This window comes from Mustela putorius, unplaced genomic scaffold (assembly GCF_011764305.1).
Source record: "Mustela putorius furo isolate JIRA1106 unplaced genomic scaffold, ASM1176430v1.1 tig00003863_pilon_pilon_pilon, whole genome shotgun sequence".
Taxonomy (NCBI): Eukaryota; Metazoa; Chordata; class Mammalia; order Carnivora; family Mustelidae; genus Mustela; species Mustela putorius.
Window position 1 is genome coordinate 22,771,261 of NW_025422015.1, and position 9,404 is coordinate 22,780,664.

General features: G+C 39.0%; 1 long non-coding RNA gene across 1 annotated transcript; it reads left to right on the forward strand.

Annotated features, from left to right (window-relative positions):
* Positions 1-2,748: 2,748 nt before the first annotated feature.
* LOC101687925 lies at positions 2,749-8,645 on the forward strand. Its single transcript, XR_198559.2, has 3 exons — positions 2,749-2,899; positions 7,409-7,440; positions 8,477-8,645. It is a non-coding gene; the product is annotated as an uncharacterized LOC101687925 (long non-coding RNA).
* Positions 8,646-9,404: the final 759 nt, after the last annotated feature.

A 9,404-nucleotide genomic window follows, 5' to 3' on the forward strand; every position in this document is an offset into this window, starting at 1 on the left:
ATTGATGAGCAATCACTCAGAAAATTAAACTTCTGTACCTAAATACATTACTACCATTAAGCCTCTTTTTTCTTCCTCCTCAGAAGAATGGGATATTTGAAGAATTATAAAGTGATGATATTGGAAATTAATGATAACAAAACCATTTTGAGAACCTAGTATCTACTGTGTTGGGCACCAAGCTGAGAGAGCTGAACAGACCAAGGGTTCTGTCCTTGAGGAGCTTGTCTGATGGGGAGAAGGATAGGGACACAGAGTTAATAAATGTGCTCAGTGTTCTAACCCAGAATGTCCTGTTAGCTGAGATGCACCAACTTGTCTCCCTTTATGTATGTGCCAGGTCATTTTTATTAGACATCTTCTTTGGTCTTCAGAAGTTCTCATGGATGAGGGCTACATATTTAATAAGCATTTATTATGCTCTTATTCTCTGTTTTTTTCTTCTTTTTTTTCTTTTTTCCCCACACCCCCAACCCACCTCTCCCATCTGGCAACTACCAATTTGCTCTCTGAGTCTGATTCTGTTTCTATTTCTGTTTCTATTTCTATTTCTGTTTCTGTTTTATGAGTCTGTTTCTGTTTATTTCTGTGTGTTGATTTATTCATTTGTTTAGTTTTTTAGATTCTGCATATAAGTGAAATCATATGGTATTTGTCTTTCTCTGTCTGACTTAGAATCCATGTTGTCACAAATGGCCAGAGCTCATTCTTTTTTTTAAGGCTTAGTAATATTCCACGTGTGTGTCTGTGTTTGTGTGTGTGTATGTGTGTGTGTGTGTGTGTGCATTCATCTATTGTTGGATACTTAAGTTGCTTCATTTCCTGGCTATTATAAATAATGCTGCAATAAACATAGTGGTGCATATATCTTTTTGGATTAGTGTTTACATTTTCTTTGGGTAATTATGCAGTAGTGGAATTACTGGGTTGTATGGTATTTCTATTTTGAATTTTTTGAGGAATATCCATACCCTTTTCCATAGAGGTTACACTAATTTGCATTCCCACCAACAATGCATGAAGGTTCCCTTTTATCCACATCTTTGCCATCCCTTGTTATTTCTTATCTTTTTTATTCTAGCCATTCTGACAGGTGTAAGTTGATATCTCATTGTAGTTCAGATTTGCCTTTCCCTGATGATTATTGATGGTGAACATCTTTTCAAGAATCTGTTGGCCATCTATATATTTACTTTAGAAGAATGCCTATTCAGATCCTTTGCCCAATTTTTAATTGGATTATTTGGGGGTTTTGGTGTTGAGTTGTATAAGTTCTTTATATATTTTGGATATTAACCTCTTATTGGATATGTCTTTTGCAAATATCTTCTTCCATTCAGTAGATTGTCTTTTCATTTTGTTGATGGCTTCCTTCATTGTACAGAACTTTTTATTTTAGTGTGGTCCCAATAGTTTAATTTTGCTGTTGTTTCTCTTACCTGAGAAGACATATCCATAAATATGTTACTAAGGCAGATATCCAAGAGATTACTACCTGTATATTCTCTTAGGAGTTTTATGGTTTCAGGTCTTGCCTTTGATCTTTAATGTTCTTTGTTTGTTTTTATGTTAAAGCCCAGGCCCTGGAGTTGTAGTCAGGTTTAAATTCTGGTCCTACATTATACCAGTTGTATGAGCTTAGGTAAATCTTGGAAGCTGGTTAAGCCTGTTCCTTCATCTGTGAGGGCTGGTGTGAGGATCAGCTGAGATAATTCACATGAAGATCCTGGCACCAGGCTTGGGCAGGGCTTTACTAAAGGAATGAAGCTGTCGGGTCTCAGTCACAACTCAAGTATGAAGAATATGGCATTTTTAAATTTTCTATCACTCAGTTTCTGACTCTATGCCTCCATTTCCCTGGGTGAACCAGCATCCCCTCCTCAAGTTGTATATTTTTGTATAGGAACAAAGAAGTGGCAGACGTTGGAGAAAGAATATTCTTGGTCATTAAAAAAACATGTCACTGCTCTTGTCTGCATGGCCCTTCCAGGTCTGGAGGCTCTCTCAGCTTCCTCTGCCACTCCAGAACTGTGGTTCTTACTATGCCCCCTCTTCCAGGTAAACCACAGCCAGAACTCTCCCTAACATCTCATTGCTTGTGAAGTGAGTCAGAAAGCTTGGTGCAACTTAGTAACCTGCCCAGAACCTTCCCCCACTTTTTTCCCCCTCCTGTACCCACAGATAATGCTTCTTCTTCTTCTTCTTCTTCTTCTTCTTATTATTATTATTATTATTATTTTAACAGATTTTATTTATTTATTTGTCAGAGACATAGAGCACAAGCAGGGGGAGTGGTAGGCAGAGGGAGAAGCAGGCTCCTCATTAAGAAAGGAACCTGATGCGTGACTCCATCACAGGACTGTGGGATCTTGACCTGAGCCCAGGAGAGATGCTTAACTGACTAAGCCACCCAGGCATTCCAATACTTTGTTATTCTAAGGGATTAGACATGTAAGAGGCAATGAGAGGTTGATCAGTTACCCCCTGAACAGTGGAAAAAGAGAGAGAAGGTATAATAGAACAAAAACAAATGAATATCTTAAAGTATTGTCTAGCCATAGTAGATTTGGAAAAAGCATCAGAAGAGTAATCCGAGTTGACACTTTACATAGTTTTAATGTGATGATGTACAAAATATTCCACAAATACTTTGATAGCTATACTTTTGAGAGGTAGAGCTTGATTTCCTTCCTCTTGAATACCCTTTCTCTCTTCTTTGGATCACTTGCTGTGGAGAAAGCTAGCTTCCATCTCATGAGCTGTCCTGGAAGTCCAGTGCAGTCCACTGGAGAAGAAAGGAGGGAAGCTTCTGGCCAACAGCCCATGAGGAACTGAGGTCTCTCAGTAGTGATAGGAATGACCTTAGAAGTGGACCCTTCCACCCCATTGGAGCTAGGAGGTGAGTGCAGCCCTTTCTAACTGTAATCTTATGAGAGACCACCCAGTTACATACATATGTAAAACAAGTTGGAACCACATGTGACAATTTAAGTACTATTCAGTTTTAAAGGCTGAAATTATATTAGTAGTAGAAAATAAGTTATTTCCATCTCAGATGTATGCAAGGGCCATGTTCCTGTCAACATGTTGAAAAACCACAGTATGAAGAGAAATTTAAATGGAAGGAAAGAGCAGGATAGACAGTCTGCTGTTCTACAAAGTGGATTGAAATGAGCTGCCTGCATTGCTCTGCCCAGAGCAAACAACAGTGTTCTTGGAGTGCGAGGAGCCCTACCCAGTGAAAATGCATCTGTCTGCAATTGCACCATTATAATCCTGGTCTAGAGTTACTCAATTTGCTTTTCTCTCTGCTCTGATGTTTATAATCTAAAACATAATTTCTATAACTCTGAAGCAATTAATGCTTTGTTAGCAAAATTACCTGGAGAAGTATGATTTACAGAGCAGCATACTGGTGTAAGCAGCCAGGATGATCTCTGTTGTCATAGTAACAGAGTTTGAGCTTAACTCAGTGTGCTGAAGTAACAGAATGCTAAAGAAATGTTGGCAATATTTGAATATTGAATGCATAAAGACACATGTACTACCATTGACATGCAGTAACCCTGGAACTTGTAACCATGAAACTTGTAATAAACATTTTAAATGGCAAAAGGCATTTTGTTTTGAAAATGCAGCACTCTCGCTTGAACCAAAAATTACTGAGAATTTACAGGTGGTGTTTTGTATCATAAAAAAAAGCTTGGTGTCTGCTTTTTCTAGAAGTTAGGCATGGGCAGTAATTCCCAAAGGTTATGTTTGATGCCTACATTGATTTCTTTCTGTATCAGGAATATCCTTAAAGAAATAAATTTAAAACTATGGTTCTATTAAAAATCATGAAAAAAATAGAGTTGAGATCATTATTTTGACAAATAAATAAAACTATTTTTCACTTCTGTTCTCTAAAATTTTGGCTCAACTTATGCCATGTGTCCAAATACCTGGAACGTTAGCAGTGACAGTCCTGATGATTTTATGCATATTCTCTAGTTCATGTTTTATTAATAAAGGTGCCATGTAGAAGCTCCTTTTAAAGTTGTACTCTCAGAGACTTTAAAATAACCATTTAACAGTTAAAATATAAACTCTGTGCCCATCCTACTATCCTTTTCGTATGGAGTATGGACAGGGTGAGCCTGGGCCAAGCAGTTAGTTTGAAACTTTTGTAATGTTCTCTTGTTTACATGTGTTAAAAAAAAAAAAATCAACTGAGTACAATTAAAGATCTCATCTCATCGGCTTTATTCAGCTTTATTCAATGACTAATGAATTAGCCAGGCCCTTACCTGGCAGATAGAAAGGAGCTCTGAGGAACTATTTAAAATGGAAGGCTTTAATAGGCAGAACCAGGCAAGACCAGGAAGTTACTAACAAAAGAAAATAAAGGATTGTTTCAGGCAAGGTCACCTTCCCACAGAGAGAAAGGCAGGTGGCCTTATCATGCAGATGAACTCACTAGTGCTCCTCAGGAAATTCCAGGTTTAAAACTGTTTAAAATTCCACTTCTAGGAGAGGCCAAAATGGCCTGAAATTAGGTATTAAATCTTGGTGGGGCTTAACATGAGTGACTCCATTTTGAGCCTGCTTCTTTTTAACAATTGTGCTTGAAATTGAAGGGAATTATAATATCGCACCCCAAAAGTTGCCACTTTAGCGTAAGAGTTATTTTGAGATGAAGTCACTTGAGATTCAACAGATGCAGAAAGAAGCACTCCCAGAACTTTCCTCATCTGGCTGAAAGTAGGCATTGCTGAGAAATAAAGATTGCCATAAATCTCTTCTCCCAGGAACGTTTTATGGACATGAAGAAGAGGAAAAGTTGGCACCAAGATGGGCCCACATAAACAAACTTTGCTAAAATGGTTCTTGTTTTCCATTAGTTTCCCCCATATATTTATCTTTCACAGTTTGTAGCCACTAGAAGCCTAAAATCCCTTTTCCTCTGTCTTTTCACATTTCCACAGTTTATTTCTCTTTGTTAAAAATGGTATGTTATCTCTCGAACCTACCTGCTTCTTTGGGTCTTTACTTCTTTTCTAGGAAGGCCTCTATGTCCTGTAAAAATTAACATTAAATAAAATCTGTATGCCCTTTAATCTGTTAATCTACTTTTTGTCACTTTAATTTGCAGGACCCCAGGGAAAAAACCTAAGAGGGTAGAAGGCAAAGTTTTATTCTTCCCCTCCATAACTGTAAGACATACCCCCAGATTTTTCCTTTTCTGGGCATTAAACAGCAGGGACTGGGATAAAGATACGTCAGTTTTGAGTTCAAAAGCCTAGGGATTGCAGTACAGAGAGGAGAGGTTTCCTGGGTCAAAGAAAGAAAGGGAAAACCAGAGATAAAGGGAAAGAGATTGGGAAAAACAGAGGCCCAGTTTGTTTCCCCACCCACTTCCCACTCGAGTGTTTTGGGCTTCACTCCATGGGAATATGGAGGAGTTAGTTCCTGAGATGTGTTAGTTAGGAAGCGATCTGTGTTGTTGCTCTTCTTTTAGGCCTTCTTATTCCTGAGATAACAAGAGGAAATATGTCATTGTGAAGAGCGATCCCTCCTGTACTGAATTCCTAGTGACTCTCTCCAAGCCCTGACTGTGTGGTCTGTCCTAGGGCAGACCTAGAAGGAAGTCCCAGGCAGCCTCTCCTAGGTTCTCTCTACTCTCTTTTCAAGAAGGACTTTAGAACACATCATTGTTTATTCCCATTTATTTAGAATTCAGATATAATCTGTCCCTTAAATCCAATCATGTGTAGAACAGGAGTTTCCTGATTGCTGTCTTCAGTGTCATCTCTTCATTAACAACATCAGCAGCAAGAAAATCATCAGCAAAGACAGCAACACCACCAGCCATCAGCCCCGCTGTCATTTAAAGGAATGTCAATTAAGTGCCGAATACTGCCCTAGACATTTTACAGACACTCATCTGACACAATTCTCTCAATGATTCCGTCGAATAGGCATTATTGCCCTTATTTGTCGGATAAGCTAACTGGACCTAATGCAACTAAACAAGCATTGACACAGCTTCTCTGTTTTCTAAATTTATCTTATAAATGGGTTCTTTTGTCATTCCTATGGGATTCAAAGACCCTGGAGAGCTTATTCAGTTTTGAACTGTATTTAGTATTGAACTGCATCATAGCCCTGAAGACAGTATTTTTGCTCATACTCAGTAGCTGTTTGCTGATTGATTTTTATTGTTTGCACATGGACTTGGTTCCCAGAGCCCAATTATATCTGGAGTTGATATGCCATCTATTTCAAGGAAAATTTCCTCTTGAGTTACATTGAGCTGTACTAGTTAATGCTTATTACAGAGTTTGGAAGTGGGGGTAGGGGTGTCATTAAAAGTATAAGATTTCATTTAATCCTGGCAATTGTAGATCTTAGAACATAGTCTATTCTCTCCTTCGATCTTGAAATCTCAATATTGTAATTTGTAGATTTCTAATCCACCTTTACAAATATACACTATGATGAGAGGTAGGACACCTTAGAAGGAACACTAGTATAACGTAGATGCTCGGACTTTCTTGAGTTTCTCAGTAAGTAGTTTGAAAAATGATTTTCCCATTTCAGTTATACTAGACAGTGAGTTCAGAGTTCCAATCCTGAAGTTCAGAATGTTTGCATTTAGCCAGATGCTAGCCAGATGGGAGCAAGAAACCTCATAACCAGGCCCTGATGATCAGGGGGTTCTCTTTCTTTCTTTCTTTTTTTTTTTTTTTTTAAGATTTTATTTATTTATTTGACAAAGAGAGAGAAATCGCAAGTAGGCATAGAAACAGGCAGAGAGAGGGGGAAGCAGGCTCCCGGCTGAGCAGAGAACCCGATGCGGGGCTTGATATCAGGACCCTGGGATCATGACCTGAGCAGAAGGCAGAGGCTTAACCCACTGAACCACCCAGGCACCCCTGATTTAGGGGCTCTCTTGCAATTGCTTCGTTATCTCTGTCACTTGTAAGGCTACTGAAGTATCAGAAATTGCTCCAACCACCCAATAGCTACTTCTTCAATTGACAGTCTGTCACTCAGGCAACACCCCCTGATCAAAAGTTCATTCAAGGGGCGCCTGGGTGGCTCAGTGGGTTAAAGCCTCTGTCTTCGGCTCAGGTCATGATCCCAGGGTCCTAGGATCAAGCCCCGTATCGGGCTCTCTGCTCCGTGGAGAGCCTGCTTCCTCCTGTCTCTCTGCCTGCCTCTCTGCCTACTTGTCATCTCTGTCCATCAAATAAATAAAATCTTAAAAAAAAAAAAAGTTCACTCAAAACATGCAATCAGAATGTTTATTGTATATTAGGAACCTATTTCCTCTCCAGTGTCACAAAATGACTTATGTGAACTTTTTACCCTGACTAAAGAGTTTTTTTTAAGTCTTTTTTTGTTTTTTGTATTTTGTTTAAAGGCACAAGGAGACAAGAAGGCCATAATAAAAAGGTTAGTATTTCTTTGCTTAATATGATATAGAAATTCTGAGGTGTTTTTTTGGCTGATTGAATAGCTAATTGCTACTTTAATAATCTGGCAGCTCATAAGTAAATGAAAATACACAGGGATGTGATCTAAAATGGTATTGTCTAAAAATACAGAAGTAGCTATTTTTGGCATCATTGCAATTGCACTTTCTTAGACTCTTTGTCCAAATTGTTTAGACGCCTAAGCTGATAGATGGTGTTAAGTGCTAACGCAAACTTTAAACAAACATAACACTTGTTCTGAAACAGCACACTTTTTTTTTTGTCCTCAACAATTAACTTTTTTTTTTTTTAAAGAAGGAGAGATTTTCTTTCTTTTTAAAAAAAATATTTATTTATTTGAGAGGGAGCACAAGCATGGGGATTGGCAGAGGGAGAGGGGGATGCAGACTCTTCACTGAGCAGGGAGCCCTATGTAGGGCTCAATCTCAGGACCCTGAGATCACGACCTGAGCTGAAGACAGCTGCTTAACGAGCTGAGCCCCCAAGTGCCCCAACAATGCACTTCTTTAATGTCAGTTTCTACCTTCCTGCTTTTCCATAGATTTTCCTCTAAAAAAAAAGAAATATTGCTGGGGCTCCTGGGTGGCTCAGTTGTTGAGCATCTGCCTTTGGTTCAGGTCATGATCTCAGGGTCCTGAGATCAGCTGCTTAGTAGGGAGTCTGCTTCTCCCTCTCCCTTTGCCTGCCCCTCCCCAACTTGTGCTCTCTCTCTTCTTTCAAATAAAATCTGTTTTTTTTTTTTAAAAGGTCATTACCAACATAACATTCTTAACTGCTCTAAAACCAATATTTCCTTGAAATAAAAAAAAAAAAAACTAGTGATGGATAACCAACACATAATGAAACTGGGAAAATGTGAAAGGATTTAGCATCATAATCCCTTAACGATTGAAAATAAAATGTGTTATGTTAGTGGTCATGATAGAGCTGCAAGTAACTTCCACATCAGTGGAAATCTGCTTGTGGGACTGACTATAACTCCCCTTCTTTTGCAGGACCCACCCTGGTGATATCTGGGGGCTGCTGAATAAACAGAAAAGGAGAAGATGCTACTTTACTCTGGGCCAGAATCAAGAGTCCCAGGTGCAATGGTTTCTATGCTTTTTGGTTCATGGTGATGCTTCTGCTCCAGGCCGTTGGTAGCTGGCACAAGGCAGAAACTAACAGGCTGTAAGTAAGGCAGAGTTGTGCCTGTCACACTGAAATGAAAGTTGTCGCCTTTCAATGAGGGGCAAAAACACTGCACAGGGGGCCATTGTACGCTATACTATAGGAGTCAGAAAGGACTATTCTATAGCTGATTATGTCTACCTAGTTCCCCCAGTAGAGAATCAATTCTTCAGTTATTGATTTTACACATTACTGCAGACAAAAGATGAGCATGATCCCTTTCCTACCATACAAATAATCCATTTCCTCTAAACGACCTGTCAAGGTCAAGTTATTCCATATCATTGATTCTAGGACTGTCCCTTCAGTTACAATGACAAAGTGTGTAGTGGTTTAAAGGTATTTGGGGAAACTCAACTCTCTGTAGGGGAAGGAAGTTGATTTAAGAACACTTGTCCCTCCATTCTCCCTGGATTTTTCTGATTTTAAGGAGAGCAGCCTGAAGGCTAGGATTTAGGCAAATTTCTCCTCTCCACCATTGGCTCCCTGCTCCCTCTTCACATTGCCTCCACACACCACAGTTTAAAACTTTGAAAATCATTTCAGTTGACAACACTTTGGGGAGTTGGGTAATTATTTATAGATCTCTCTAACCTGTAAATGCCATTTACACACATCTTTCTATGTCATTGTGCCAATCAACATCTGACATAAAGGGAAGAAATGGGAGTTGAATGACACCCATCATGAGATAGCTATCTCAAGAAATGCAAGTTGAATGAGTGAATCAATCAATGGTATGGGTCACTATGA